At 44.3% G+C, this 16077-nt stretch overlaps 1 long non-coding RNA gene across 4 annotated transcripts in view; it reads right to left on the bottom strand.

Moving 5' to 3' along the window:
• Positions 1-16077, bottom strand: part of LOC309678798 — an 85780-nt gene that overhangs the window by 42148 nt on the left and 27555 nt on the right. For all 4 annotated transcript variants that reach the window (XR_014269779.1, XR_014269780.1, XR_014269781.1 and 1 more), the window contains exons 4-9: positions 11158-11321; positions 10067-10180; positions 8996-9188; positions 6868-7804; positions 6085-6195; positions 133-245 (exon numbers count right to left, since the gene is read on the bottom strand). This is a non-coding gene — a long non-coding RNA (uncharacterized lncRNA). The remainder of the gene's footprint in view (positions 1-132; positions 246-6084; positions 6196-6867; positions 7805-8995; positions 9189-10066; positions 10181-11157; positions 11322-16077) is intronic.

The raw sequence follows: 16077 nt of genomic DNA, 5'->3' as shown, positions 1-16077 counted from the left end.
CTGCTTGGTCTAAGCTTGTAGAAGTCAAGGCCAGAGACTTTACCTCCAAATAGGTGCTCACACCACTGGGAAGTTGCAACCGACAGCTCCATGGCTCTACACCTATGATAGCAGTATCCAAAGGGCTCTCACCTTACCTGTCTCCCACGTGCAACCTCACCAGCACACCATCTCTCACAAGGAAGTCCAGCCTGCTTCCAGTGTCACCAGCAAGCATTGGTGAGCAGAACCTCTGTCAGGGTTGTCTGAAGAGAGCAATGGGAGATGGCTCTTTAGGAGCAGACCTCAGTTTTCGATCACGAGGACCTTAAGAAAGCCACCCAACACCTTGCCGATATGCCAGACTAGTCCTCCCTTCTCAAAACGCTGCACAACTTCTCCCCACGGCTCCCTAGCAGACTCCCAACCTTGTTCATCCCTCCTCATGCCCTGCAGTCTCTCTCCTTGCCTGACAGCATGCATTGGTCTGCCACCACAGCCAGGGTCTCCTGTGGTGATCCTGACCTGCCTAAACCCACCTATGAGCTGAATGCTCCTCTTGGTGGCTTGAGAATCTCTAGCCACACCTGAACGTGTCACCAAAGCTTCATGTGGGGCTGGATACAGCCTAGATGACACACAACATCCACGAGTATCCCTGTTAGCTGTAATGGCCTGCACAAGCCTAAACTTCTGAGACTTGCTGAAATCCTGCTTTACAGACCCCGTGCCATCACATTGCCTCACATTGCCTCCACCGTGGAAGCTTGAGGATGTGTCATCAGAATGAAGGACTGCAACCAGCAAAGCCAGGCATAGGGAAGAGACGGGAAGGCAGACGTGAAGAGGAGTGAGCAGGCTGATGGCTCCTGGCCACACTGGTAAGTGTGACACCTGGAGACAGTTTCTGTGATGATTTGTACAAAAGAACTGTCACAAAGGGAATCGTTGGTAAAGCACAGGCAAGTCACTGAAGAAGCAGCTCTCACATCATGGGTATAATTGTGGCTGTTTGGACCTACCGTAGCTTTCTTTAGTCTCTGTTTTGCAAAGTCAACTCTTTCTTCCTCTAGCCTCCTGCATGTTTCTCTTGCACGCAGTTACACACCTCTGGTATGTCTCTAGCTCTCACGGACGTGGTCAAAAGTAAAGCATGCAGCTTGTGCCCTAAGCTTGGGACAGGTGCACAGCCCCAGGCAGGACTTGCCTTCAGCACTGGGCTGTGTGGTGGGACTGAGGCCTGGCCTTGTGTCCCCACAAATTCACAGCTCCCTCCTGGCCCCTGCCACCTGGGCTCTGAGGTCCCACCAAATGGCCCATCAGCCTTCCCAAGAGTCATTCCCAGAGGAGGAGACAAGGCCGCAGAGAGCGTTGGAGGTTGCCTGTGCCAGAAGGATCAGCCCGTCATTTGCCTCCTTTCATCCTCTCTGTCAGAAGCTCAAAATAGCCCTGCTCCTGCAAGACTCCTGTGCGGGGTCACGCCTGTTTGTGTAGATGATACGCTTCCACTAATAGCGCTCGAAGACATTCCTCGGCGGGTAGGCTGCCTTCTATATCTCAGCGCAACGTGCTGCCATGTAGGAGCTGGACAACTGCGCTGTGTCCTAAGACGGCAGATGCTATTCTTACCCCAGAGAGGATTGCTCCGGCACAGCTCCTTTCTCAGCTGAAATGTTAAAAATCAGAAGCAGGCCCGCGTGTGCTCTCCCGGGTAAGAGTATATATCAAGAGTGGCCCCTTGGAAGACTGTGCAATGACGCTGTGCCAACCCAGTGCCTGGGTGCTCACTGTGTCCTCCTGGGATGTGCTGTCCCATAGGGAGCAGAGCAGCTGCCCAGGGACTTCCAGCGGTCAGTTGGGGCTCAGTTTGGGGTGCAGGGGGTGTCACTTCTCTTGGCCACCAACAACTGAAAAAGGCGGGCTTGGCTGTAGTGCTGGAGGTTCATGTTTTTACAACTGCCTCCCCTTGAGTCCCTGCCTGGGTGAGGATGAAGTCAGAGGCAGGGCTTGCTCTGAGGATCAGCAGCACTGCAGAAGGCCACGTCCCTTTGCTCAGACTGTGCTTTCACAGCACTCACTGAGGGAAGGTAGTAGGGCTGTACACCAGAGATGCCTCAAGAGCCACCAGAGTATCAGGGCTGCAGGAGAACCCCTGGCCAGGACAGTGGCTGTCGTGCGATGGCTATGGAGACCCAGCTCTGCCTGCATCCTTACCCCACTAGCCCCTTTGGAGAGCTCAGAAAAGCCAATGTCACTGCCAGGAACAGTCACCACAGGCAATCAGGCAGAGGAAACCAAGGTCCAGAGACATCAGCTGGGACAATGGCTGTGTCTTTCGCATATCCACTTGGGGTCTTGTCCAGACGACACAGGCCCCATTACCTTTTCTCTCGGCTTGGGCCTTGTCACCTGATACTAAAGGGAGAGACAAGTGCTTTTAGGGATCCTTGGGAGAAAGATGATGGCATTATTACCAGAGCTCGGGAGCAGGGGGTACTGGTCAGAGGGCTCCAGCAGGCTCCTGTCAGTCACAGGGAGCTCAGCCAGGAAGCAGCCGACCGGGCCCACTGCTCGAGGCACCCATGGCCACGGGGTGGCAGCATGGAGACATCCAGGTGGACCCTCCTCTGGGTGGCTGGCCTGCTACAGACCGGCAGCTAAGCCTCACTTTAAAATGGGTGCTTTCAAAACGGCTGAAACTTCCTGGCCCACATGTTAGGATTGAATCCCACCAGATGGGTTAAAATCCAACCAGGTGTGTGAGCCAGTGTCATGCGTTCACCGCTGGGAGAGAACAAAGACAGGTGGAATGGGTCAAAGAAGGTCTGGAAATGTTCAGGTCATCAATGCTGAAAGAAAAGACCCTGAGCTGACAGAAGCAGCCTCTAGTGTTCTGTCTTTTGGGAAGGTGGGGCATCCAGACACTTTGCCAGGGTGGAATGGAATCAGGTTTTTAAGTAGCTCTGGAAAATTGGAGAAATATCTCTAATTTTCAGTGTGAAATTTAATGTAGAGAAACAAAGTTTTTTGGGAAGATGAAATCAGACAGAGAAATGCATGGGTTTTGTCATCTGAGCCAGAGAGAAAAGGAATCAGGGGCACGAGTTTATACACACTCAACAATGTCAAACAGTTGCAAAAATGGTATATCTAATTTCTGCAAATATTAGTATAAATACTCTTTCCATGGTCCTGGATATGGATGTTTGCTTTCCTCAGCAATGGGTCGTCTTAGTGATAGTCTCCACTACTTTGAATAGAGCACATTTTGTAGTCCTGTTCTGAAAAAAGAGTAGAGTAAGGAGGAGTAGAGTGGAGTGGAGTGGAGTAGAGTAGAGTAGAGTAGAGTAGAGTAGAGTAAAGAAAGAGAGGAGGCAGAAGAAGTATAAAGAATATGACTTAGAAAAAGGCGTGGATAGAACTTGGGGTTTTAAGTCAAGAGATGAGAAAAGTGAAGACTGGGTGTGGGACTAGGAAAATAATTTTGTCAAATGAAAAATATTTTCCTTAAGAGACATAGAGGGTTATATCCCCAGGTCTGTAACTGTTTAATTTGAAGTTAAAAGCATTTTTAGTAAATATGAAGGAAATATTTGAATGAGAAAAACTGTATGGTAGAACAGAGTATCTATAATGTTGCATGATCTCCTTTAGCTATGCTTTTAAGGATCTGTTTTAGACAAGCATCTCCCAAGGACTGTCTAGATATGTATGGTATCATATGCACTTTTATAGAAAAATAGCTAGTAAATCAATAGCTTTCTTGCAGTGGAAACTGTGATGATCATCATGTCTATTTTTATGTTTACATTTCATAGTCAGCTACTGATCCTGACTGAAATAGGTGCTATAATTTCTGAGAAGGTATATATATCCCACTTTGCCTCATAATACCTAGCAAAATTGTGTAGATGTGTGAATATCTGAAATATGATTTTTATCTATTAAAAGCTTATTTTTCTGGTTGGAAGGAGTTCCCATTTTGAGGGTTCAGGTTATTTACTTCTCTGAACAACAAGATTAGTTTGGGGAATACATTCTAAGGTATATAAAAACATTGATTTTTCAAAATTGATAAATAATTTTCCTTTAATTTAAGAAACATTGTAAACACCCTTTCAAAAGGGTTATTTTTATGGACCTATTATTCAGAATTTTTTACTTGTAAAAAACTACCTCTCTAATGGTGTGATATGAACAATAGCAATGTGCTAAACAAGATAGATCACATATAGCTAGAACATACGGAAAATAATTCACATTCTCAGTTTTTTTTCATGCTGAACTAATAGTACTATTCACTCAAGGATGCCATAAATTATGATAAATTTCCAGGATGTAAATAGCACATGAAGGGGAGGGAAAACAAAGATTCCTTCCTCTTGGATACTTCTTTCCATAACTGCATAATGATAGCCTTTTGCATTGACACACTGTGGAGTTGGGCTGCCCATCAGCTGACAAACGCTTACCTATCAAGGGGAAAACACAGCTACAAAGTGGCCATAAAGGACCATCTTGGAGAGAAAGTTTAAAATAGATACAGTGCACGTGTTCCAATAGAACTGCTGCCCCACTGCAGAGGATCTCAGATCTGTCAACTCCTGGACTAGAGGGACACCTGTATCTACTGAGCTAACTGTTCTAGCTGTAGAATATTTTGAAAGTATTCTGTATTAAAGGAAGAAACTTCTTCACAAAGAGTTTGAGGAAATAGAATTAAATTCAACAGCTGAATTCTCCATGAATGTACCAATGAATCTGCCACACATCCAGGAAAAGGACCTACAAAGAGGTCCTTCCTTTCTCCTGTTTCTATGTGTGTTAGTTCTCTTGAATTCAGTTTCAACACAGACAGGACTGCGGACAACATACATACATCAGGATGCTAAAGAGTGAAATCTCGGCTTAGCAAATATATGAGGCAAACAGCAGTGCAGTCAGGAGACTGCTCTGCTCTGACACGATGCACCCTGTGAGATACCGGCCACCTGGAGGCACTTCTCAGGGAGCAGCAGGCACTTTGAGGGACCTGAGGGACTGATTTGGAAGGCAGGCAACATACTTCTGTGTTGCTCAGCAGAGCAGTGATGCAGTGAAGTTGGCACTGCACCTTGGGCTGCAGCAGATTTAGCGTATATTTTCTCAGGCTGCGGTCCTGATTGAGATATAAAACACCCTGGCTCCTGGCGATCTGGTGACACGTCACTGTTATTGTCTTCTGCTGGAGCTGTTCTGCTTTACATAACTGATTTGTCCTTCAGGGGCAGCAGGGACTTGTATCCTTCCCTCGGCATCTCAGATGGATGCAGAGAGCAATTGAGGAAATGTTTAGACTGACCACCACGGAAATCTATCTGCTAACGTTGCATGGGAGACTTGGTGTAGTCTCTGAAGGGACAGAAGCCTTAGTGTTTGGAAAAAAATTTCCCTTGAAAATGCTATAAGGAAAATATCCTACTGTAGTATAAATATGTACTACAGATTAACTAGAGAATAATCTACCTTGGCACCTGGGAGATGTTCTCTGCATTTTAATCACTATTTTTACTTCTTCAAATTTGTGACTTATGAAAATTTGGATGAAATGCGAAGATGATATAAATTTGTAACACCTAGTCAAAAATACTAACAAAGTGAATTGAACTGCATACACAGATGTTTGCTTTCTATGAGTTAGCCTCAGTAGAGGATCTCAGTCACATGCCATAGAGAACAGTTCACAGGTTCAAAAAGTGTTTGGACAAATTCATCAGTTAAAAATCCACCATGAGCTGTTAAATACCCAGACATTGTATCCTGCTCAGGGCTTTCATAAATACAAATTACTGGGAGTCGGGAGAGTTTTTGAGAAGGGCCACTCTATGTTGCCTTAGGCAAGACGCAGCTACTCCCTGGGCATCACTTTCAAAGACGGAAAGTTGGGCTACATAGATCTCACAAGTACAGCTTATTTTAGGTTATGCTACAATTGCCTGCAGGGTTTAATACCACGCTCCTTCCTTACTTTCTTTTCCTTCCCTTTCCTTCCTCCTCTTCCAGCTACTTGCTGTTTCAACTACCTTTTTCTACCCAGTGGTCTCCTAGCTTGCCCACCCCACTCACCTGCTCTGTAACAGGAGCCCCTCAGCTGCTTTGGTGGGTGATAGAAAGGGCATCCTGAATGTCATCTCCTTGGCCAGAATCTACTGTTCAGATCTCTTCCGCTGATGTTAGCTGTGGAGACAGAAGTGTGAGTAATGGTGCACCTGTGGTGCACATTTGAAAGCTGCCCATCCTCTAATCCCAGATTGTGGGTTTTATTTGCATCTCATGTTCAGTTAACTCATTCTGAAGACTTCCAAGAATACCACTCTCTGGGAAGCTACTTAGCAACAAATTTTTCATCAAAGTTCCCCCTAGGACAGGTGCACTTTCCTTGATATAGGGCGAAAGTAAATCCAACTGCATTGAGATCTGCAGAAATTAGTTTCTGAATAGAGCAGAATGGACAGGGGATAGCAAGGCCATTTTAGCCCCTTCATGGCTAGCCTGTGACCTCCATTTGTCTTGACAAATGCTCACGTGTAGACCCAGAAATTTTTGCTTATATTTGCCATGGTAAAGCAATGGCCCACACTGGTTTTCAGACTGCAGGTTTTAAGTCTCATTAATTATGATCGTCAGTAGTTCGTTCTGGGAAATCATTTATTGCTTCCAGCAATTCTCTCATCCCATTCCTTCAGCAAAATTTATCAGAAATGTTAGTTTAACGGCATATTTCCTAACCAGATGACACATCAAAAATATGGACTGAGCACATTCTGCACAAAACACTGAAAGCATACACCTTAGCAGATCTACACTGAATTGATAAATAACCTTTTAAAATGGAAAATATGCTCTTACCATCTCCAGGGTTCAGTGTCCAGCCCCATCCTAGCAGAAGTGTAGGGATGAGCAGTTTTGCTACAGAGCAGTGTTCTGACATTTCTTCTTGTCCTGTGGTAACATTCCTGTGAGCTCTCATTTTACACAGAGGGAAGCAGAAATGCTGCTACAGCAAAGGCTGGGCATTCTCTGTCAGACTGTCCATCACAGGCTACAGAGGAAACCGATCTGTCTAGGCAGGCCCTACCATGACAGCATGGCCAACATAGCACTTGCAAGCTGAAAATCCTGCAATAAGCGATTTGAGTTTCTTTGTTTTTTTTTTTTTTTTTTTGTTTTTGTTTTTTTTTTGGAAAATCATCAGCAAGTCAGGGAACTTCAGGCTCCATCCTGTATCACTGTTTTTTCTAGAAGAGTCATAACGCAGCTCTATTCCATGTGATTTTTGTATCTCCTGGGAAAGGGTCTGTCCCAGCCTCTGCTGTTTTGGGGTGATGGTGGTGCAGTTTTTTTTTTACCTGAAAAGTGCTATATGTTGATACCCTGATTCCGAAATAGAAATTATGCCATTTATTCTGGGGGGTATACTATTCCACTCTCTCTGAGTTACAGAATCTGGCAACAAAAAGCATTAGAGCAGAAAGAGGTCTTTTAGTAGCTAGGTCTCATGTTGCCACACATGTTTTTTAAGGTAGAGTCAAGGCACTGAACAAAATATTTTTTTCTAGACTATGAGGACACTGATACTAAACACTCATTTCCTGGTGGAAGTGAATTTAGGCAATCCATACTGAAACAACCTCCTTTTTGAAAGACTTCTGCAAATACTACCTGATACCTAAGAGGAGGCAATGGCTGCCATTCACTATTCTGGGCATAATGCCAAACAGTTTAGCAGACACAGGGGAAATGAAAGAGATGAAGGTGAGGTCTCAGCATCCCAAAGAGAAAGACCCTGCAGAAATAAAAGCAGGAAAAGAAATCAGAACATTTGCTCCTCAAGCTTAATAATTTCTTTCCTGCTGTCTGTACTCTCAGAAACAAGAAGCTGTTGGGAGGTCTATGCAGAAACACCTAATGGCCTCATCAGCAATCAACCAGGACAAGCAGCCCTGGTTCAAAATCAGCTTTCTGTCTGCAATTCCTTACAAGTATCTGCATCATGCTCTAGTCTCCAGCCTGGGTTTCAGTTTGTGTTATTTGCTCAGGATCTGGTGTATGAAGATGTATGAATATGGATTGAATCAGACCTTTTCCTCCTGGACAACAGCCCACCTAAATACCTGTTAAAAACACTGTTAAATGCATCCAGTTATTCATTGGTAACCTCTGTAGAATGGACACTTTGTTCACATAACTCAGATCGCACGGTGCTCCCCGTGGCTTCTGTAGAACACAAATAATCTTATCTATCTCACCACCTGGTGAGTACGGTTTCTTACCCTGTCTGGTAAGTGAGAGTTGATTGCTCATGTCACCATAAGATACAATGTAGACAAAAGTGGAAAAAGTCACAAATTTTGAATATTTAGCTTCTCAGCTAGAATTCTCAGGATGATGAAAGGAACGTGCAAATGCTTCTGGAGGTATGACTTAGCAGAAAAGGCTGTTAAAGCCAATCAAAGATCTTGTAGCCTACTAGAGAACTATAAATGGCCTAACCCAAACATAACAGAGCAGCCTAAGTTGAAAAAGCATACTTTCACAAACGTATCCTAGCAAAGCACCTTCTCAATCTTCTCAACCTACTATGTCTGTTAATAATGTGTACTACGTGTTCAACTGGTGACACACCAGGGGGGCTTAACTCAAAAGAAGGTCAGTGTGCCTGCCTGCACAGTGGCCAAACGTCAAGTCAGGGCTGTGGACAGTGCATCCACCCAGAACACATCCTTACCTACTTGTAAAGGACCAAGATCTCAGAGACAAGGAAAGAATCCTGAGTATGCACCTCCTTCCCATGCTGAGGAGAGTGAAGAACACAGACTATTTGACACTTCTATCCATGGGGCTGCTCAGCAGAAGGTAGTTAATGCTAGGAATAACTTTGTTTTGGAGACAAAGTAACTAGGGCTTCTGTGCTCTACTCTGAACTCATTGCTTTTTGTACTGGGTCTCACCCTTCCCACTTTGCAGGGATACTCACAAACAGCAGGAGAGCGATGACAAAAAGCGAAACCCAAATTCCAGAATGTCATACATCCTGCGAGGCAGAAAATCTCATCTTTAGTTGGTACTGGGGGATTCAAAATCTTCTCTGACAGCCCAACTTGTCAATCCACGTGTGGAGTCCAGAATCCTTGGGTTTCCTCGCAGCTCAGGTGCTGCAAAAGAGGGAACTGCAATTCTTACAAAAAATAGTTGACAAGTGCTCAATATCCACATGTTAATGGAGTGAGAATGCATTGTCAGCTGCCCAGTTGCTCCATTCCTTTTTTCATGGTGCAAAGCTCCTAATGACACAATCAATTTCCTGGAACAGTTCTCCTTGAAATCTCCTTGGCCAAGGTAGCACAGGGCTAGCAGATACTGAAGGCAATGACAGCCTAAGGGATGCAGGACTGTCTGGGCAACCTGTGAGATACTGGAAGACAGTTGGGTGGTTTCTTGCCTGTGGCACAGTTACTTTGATTCTGTGGATCTCTTCAACCTTCCTTCCTGGATCTGATCCTAACAATGAGATATAGTGGAAGCTGCTGAGGGAGCTTGTGAACTCCTACCCCTTGGAAGTGCAGATAGTTGGCTGACAAAAACACTCATCCAGCTGTGTGGGACTGGGACAGGCTGAGTGTAGCACTGCAAAAGGTGGCAGCTCATTGGACTGTAGCTATACAGACCTTGAACATCTTTACCTTCATAAAGGCAGTACTTGTGCAAGCTGGAGGCATACCTGGACAGTCTCCCATAGCACAGAAGGCACTTCCAGAAGGGACTTGTGGCTGCTGGCAGTTGTGTTTCTCTTGCAATAGGTGTGGCCTGTCATGTGGGGACTCATAAGGAAAACATTGATCCACAAGAGCAGAATTCCTACCTGAGCAGAAGCTGAGCAGCTCAGCTGTCTCCAGCCTCCTAGGACAGACTAATGAGGGGGAGGTGACGAAGAGATTTCTTTGTAAATGGGCATTATAGACCTAACATAAGAGACTCACAGATCGTTTGTGGGTGAGAAGACCATGAATTTCATGCTATGCACCAGAAGCAGTACAGGTGGGCTTACCTGGTCACAGCTGTGGGCTGCTGCCCTAAGCAGTCTTTGGCTACACTGCTTCTTCTGCATCAACCTCCTTTAGGACAAGAGGAAAACTTGCCAAGCCTCCTGCCAGGGTAACTGCTGATGGCATGACATTGAAGGGACAGGGTGAGATCTGTGCCTTCTTGAGATCTCCCACTATTTGCTTATGTGAATTATCTCCACTTTTGCAGGGGGTGAAAGTTTAATACTATTGGTGCCAAACTTCAGGAAAAGTCACATGAAAGAGTGGGCGAGCTCAGTGCAAAGGAGGCAACTACTTATCTTTCAGAAAGCACCTTCCATTTGGTGGGGAGATTCCATGGATCAGGACATTCTGTTTTGATATCCAGCAACTGGATGCCCACCTGTGTTGAACACACCACCTCAAAATGCCTATGAAATCAATAGTGTGGTTGCTTTAGGATAGCTGCATGGTTAAAGGAATCTAATGAGAGTAACAAAGGTACTCAATAGTATTGTGAAAGCATGAACTGTGTGACGAAGACCTGTGCTCCTTCAGAGACTTAGATGGGAGCTCACCAACTCAGCTACCTTTCTGTACTGGGATTCACTGCTGCCAAGGTTAAATCTTACACCAAAGACACTGACCCCCAAGAAGATGCCTTCTTGGAATTTGCTGTTTGATTCCCACACGGTCCAACTGGGTTTGCTTCAGTTGTTTCTCTCTGGGCAGAAAAGAAGACCAATGGGCCTGAAATGGAGGCCAGAACCATGCTTCCTTTCCTGTTATTGCAACTGGCCAGGAGGTCCTGGTCAGCTTGGTCCAGGGTGGAAGGAGTGGAGGACCTAAACAGGAGGCCTAAAGGTGGTTCTATGGCAATGACATGGAGCTACTGGGCCTGGAATTTCCTTCTAACTAGCCAGGTTACAAGGCTGATGCTGCTGCTCTAAGAAGCAGAGCAGAGAGTGAGGTTTGCAGTGGGTCACAAACTCAAGACGCTTTGACAGTGCTCCTCTTTCACCTGTGTCGTGGTTTGTGCTCATGAGTGCCCTTTTTCTCCCCAGCTCATGCTCACTGAACACAAGGGAAGGGAAATCACATTGTAGGGACTTACAGAAAGTGGGATGGGATCTGTTTTCAGCATGCCTGTATGTCATCACTCCAGCACCTCGCCCACACCATATGTCTGTGCAGGACCATTTGTATACAGGGATTTCTCTCATCCTGCCTCTTCTGACTGTGCTGTCGTTTGCTTCTAGTCCCAGTGGAATCCAGGCCCTGTAGGGATGGAAACAGAAGTGGCAGAAAGTAAAGAGCTAGCAGGTTCAATTTCCCTCTTTGTTTTGCATCAGGGCACTGCTGCTTTTTCAGCAGACCCCTCTTCCCAAGGACAGGTGTCGTCTCGGCTGCCTCGTGCTTGAACAGAGGAAATTGGCCCATTTTCTGTGTCCTAACTCACTAAGAACCGTGGAGCTAAATCTGTACGGAATTTGGATCTGCTAATCCACATTACAGAGTACTCCTTTGCAAGAAACTGGAATGCCCAATAGGCCACATTACGGAAATTTATCACTTGGGTGGGATGGATAATCTCTATGAATTAAAACAAATCCAAAGCAGATGGATGTATATTCCAGAGCTTTTTACAAGATACCTGAGTGTCCATATCATCAGGATTTTTAAATCTGTCGAAGAAAATTCTTTAAGTTAGTTTGTCAGCAAATATGAATTAATATGGTCTTTATCTTCCCGAACGAACATCTGGAGGAAAAGGTAAAAATTTAAGTCCTGAAAGTTCCCCTGAACTTCCCATGTTGACCTCCCAGTCTTTTTCTATTTTCTCACACTTTCCTTCTCAGTTCCTAATCCCTCCAAATCTAGTCCAAAGGGTAAGGGGTTTTCCGTTTGAAAACTGCTCTGACATCTAATGCTCCATTTTTGTGAACAACATGCACACAAATGCCAGTCCTGCAGTTTACTCTTTTCCCTTCATACCATCATTTAATGTTACCTATTAAAAACTTCAAGGAAAAAGCTACAGCTTTATCCTTTATTTAGTTGATGTGAGAGGGAAAGTGGGCATTTGCTAAACAGCAGAGGCCCAAGCCAAGGGTTATGCAGTGCTGATGCAGACAGACGATTCTGGTGGTCACAAACTCTGAGGGCTGGCTGCGAGGCATCTGGCACCATTTTGCCTGACATCAGAGATTGCACCCAGGAGCAGATTTATTTAGCATTACAGATGCAGTCTTGGTAGTTAAATCTGCGTGCTTTATCTGGACTTCGAAGAAGCAAGCAGGTCTGTGAAGTAAGACTTCCCTTTACAAATACACATGAAAGACTGTCACTTTTCCCTGTGTCCATTAATTTTGTTCTATATTATAATTTCTACTGATTTTTCCAGCATAGCCATCAGCCTTACCGCACTTCAGTTCCCTTGATTTCCCCATGAGCCCTTTTAATACCATGGGATTACATTAGTCATCTAATTTCACAAGGGAGAAGGGGAACATGATCAGAATCATGGAGATATGGTGGGACAGTATGCACTACTGAAACATGGCCATGGGAGGGTACAGACTGTTTAGGAAGAATAGACAAGGAAGATGAGGAGGATTTATGCTTTATGTTAGAGTGCTCCTTGATTGTGCAAAGCTCCAGTGTCAAACTGTAGACATCCTGTCAGAGACAGGAGGAAAGTAAAAGATGTTGTGGTGGGGTCTGTTATAGACCACCGGACCACGACAAAGTAGTAAAGGAGGATTTCTACAACTAGTAGAAAGACAGAAGTCTCCTCGGCATTAGGGAGGTTTTCAGCCATGTGGACATCTTCTAGGAGGGCAACAGTACTGGGCAAGCAATGCCAGAAGCTCTTAGGCTGTGCTAATGACAATATCCTAATGTAAATACTGGATGGGCAATGCTGAGTACTGGAAGCAGGGATGAACTAGTGGTAAATATGATCCCAGATGGCAGCTCAGACTACAGCAACCACATGGCGTCTGAGTGAAGGATCTAGTGGAAAGCTGGGGGGGTAAACAACAGAATTATCACTCTAGACTTTGCAAGACCGGAATTCATTGCATCCAGGGAACCGCTAGTTAAAACTCCCTTGGCAGCAGCTGTGAAAGCGAAGAGATGGCTAGGGTTTAAAGGAAAATGATTGGCACCTCAGGAACAAACTACCTTGTTCTGCAGGAGGACTGGCAATTTCATCTTAGCTAAGCAGCAAACTTCTTGATGAACTAAAACACAAAAGTATGTAAGAGGTGGAGGCAAGGACTGGCAACAAAATAGGAATATAAAACATTGCTTGGGCACTTAGGGACATTAAGCCTAACAGTTCTGCAGGGACAATGCAGAAGGGAGTTCAGAGTGTCTACCGTTGAATGTGTGAGTCCACCTAGTGAGAGATGATACAGAAAGCACTTAAATATGCAGCACCTTTTCTGCATCAGTCTTCATAGGCAAAGCTTGTCCCCAGGCATCTGCATCTCCCAACAGAGTTTGAGAAGGAAAGGTATAACCAACAGTGGGCAAGTCCTAACCTACTACTTCGATAAGATGGAATTACTAAGAGAAGCTGGGTATATTTATATCTGTGGGGCTGGGTGTGACTCATCAAAGGAGGTTGAAGGAGTTTGCCCATGTAATTGCAACGCCTATGTTTATCATTGGGGAAAAATGATGACACACAGGGAAGGTCCCATATGATTGGAAAAAGGCTAATGTCATGCCCATCTTTAAAAAAGGCAGGGAGAAGGATCAGTAAAACTGTAAAAGGCTCAGTTTCACTTTAGTTACTTGGAAGATCACAGAATACATCCTCTCGGTACTTATTACTATGGATGTGAAGGACAAGAAGACAACTGAGAGCAGCCAACATGTATTTACCAGGGAAAATAATCATGCTTGACCAACTTCATTGGTTTCTATGATGAAGTGACTGTTGTCTTTCTGATAATTAGTATCTCTTTGCCCTGGACCTCTATTATGTTATCATTAAGTGGTCTCCAGTCTACTAAAGCTGAACTGCTTCCCTTTGAGTCATAATTTCCATGTGCTTTATAGACACGATTGTATTGGATTTTGGGGCCTATTTTAACTCCTCCAAGGATATTATATTACATGTATTGCCATAGGTCAATTCTTAAATGGCTTTATATTCAACTATGTCCACAGCTGTGTTCAAACCAGGTAAGTCAACACTGCTTTTCCTGCACACCCAAACTAGTGGTTTCATGAACCATCATCCACAAATACAGTTTTGGTATTACAGCCCAAAATAAAATTTGCCCAATCCTTATGGAATAGTTGTGGTCTCCTATTGGTGTTACATTCATTGCTCTAGCAGTCTGGTAGTCCTCTCAATTACAGTTGGTGTTACTGTCCTGAGAGGACAACTGTTAAGAAATGAGGAAAATCTTGGTGAAGGGCCCGAAGCAGGAAACTTGAGGGACCTGAATTCCTGACCAGCATGAGCATGGAGAAATATTAACACAGGACTTCAGTGCTGAACATGGCAAGAGTTGGAAGGAATTCCGCTTCACAATTTCCACCATACTTGAGGGCAATCTATTTGGTATGAGTCTACTGTTCAACCAAAAAGGAAGACAAGGCCATTGTCAGTATATGTTCCCAATAACTCAATGCCTCATCTTTCTCCAAGGATCTGTGAGTGGCAGCTGAACATACAGGGAATTTGACAGGCTTCTATTCCTATATGAAGAATTATTTTGTGAAGGTTGTGTGATCAAATCAGATATTAAATGCTCTCCACATTACTCTATTGCACTAGACAAGAATTCAAAATTACCACACTAATCCTGGGCAGCTCTTCTTCCTAATCCATAAGATTAGCCTTCTGAGATATTCAATTGTCCCTAAACATGTGTAGTGAGCTCAGGGTGAGCTCTCGGTATGGATTCCATTCTGGGGCTCAAAATGTGGGTGCTGAGCACTCTTGGCAGGGGATCCTACAGAACAGGCCATAGTCTGATGCTGCAAATTACACTTGACCCCAGACATTGTTTTTCTAACCTCTTCCCTGTGTTATTCACTGAGATACTTTAATGATTGAAATGCAAATAACCAGGAGGAGAATGTGTTTAGATCTGGAAGATCTGAAGAAATTTAAGTGATTACACCCTCTCCTAAAACTAGATCCCTTAGTCTCTTGGACTACCAGTAAATCTCCTTTTCCCATGCCATCAGCATTACCCAAGACTGCTTGCTACCTCTAATGCCCTGATACAGGCATTACCGTGTTAGATTTTTTCTGGGACTGTGAATGTGTAAATATGCATATTTTGATGTCACAGCAGTGCTAGATCGAGGATTTATCAGAATGCATAGTATCAGGAACTATATGCTGAAGTGATCTGTGTGATTGTGTGTACAAGCATGGCAAGGTAAACCATCTTGTTTTGGGGAGCTGTAGGGGGGAGGGGCTAAGGGAGCCTCTGGAACTTCAGATTTGACAGAGGGAACTGGTTATTTATGCAGACAATAATAGGATCAAGCATATGTCAAATGCAAGTAAAAAATGTAAGACAGTGAACAGTAAGAAAGAGTTTCTTGGGGAATCACTTTTTAAATGAAATATATGCAAAACCATATATTATCTATGCATGCACATGTCAATATTTTAATTTGATACCTCAAAAGTCAGCTCAGGAATCTATTCAACAGCTCCATTTCAAAGTAGAGTCTCCCATTACTTGGGTTCAGACTTCCAACTCACTGCATTTCAAACCCTCTCAGCTATTGCGAGTGTCCTATACAGAAACCGCAGTTGTAATACGTTTTGACTTTCTGCTTTTTAGAACATATCACTGAAAAGTGGTTCTCAACAACAATTATTGTTGGTTTTTCACATACTTTTCCTGTTCCTCTCAACGCCTGTGTACCTAAAGCATCCTAGACATTATCATCCCCGTTGTATGACTGAAAAGTTGTGGTATAAACATACCAAGGAAACTACTATGGGTCAACCTGCAAATCACTGAGAAAGTCAGCAATAGGAAAGATAAGT

Source organism: Vanellus vanellus (genome assembly GCF_965231255.1).
Source record: "Vanellus vanellus genome assembly, chromosome: 17".
Lineage (NCBI taxonomy): Eukaryota > Metazoa > Chordata > Aves > Charadriiformes > Charadriidae > Vanellus > Vanellus vanellus.
Note: the sequence above shows the minus strand (reverse complement) of the source record. Positions and strands in the feature narration are given on the sequence as shown.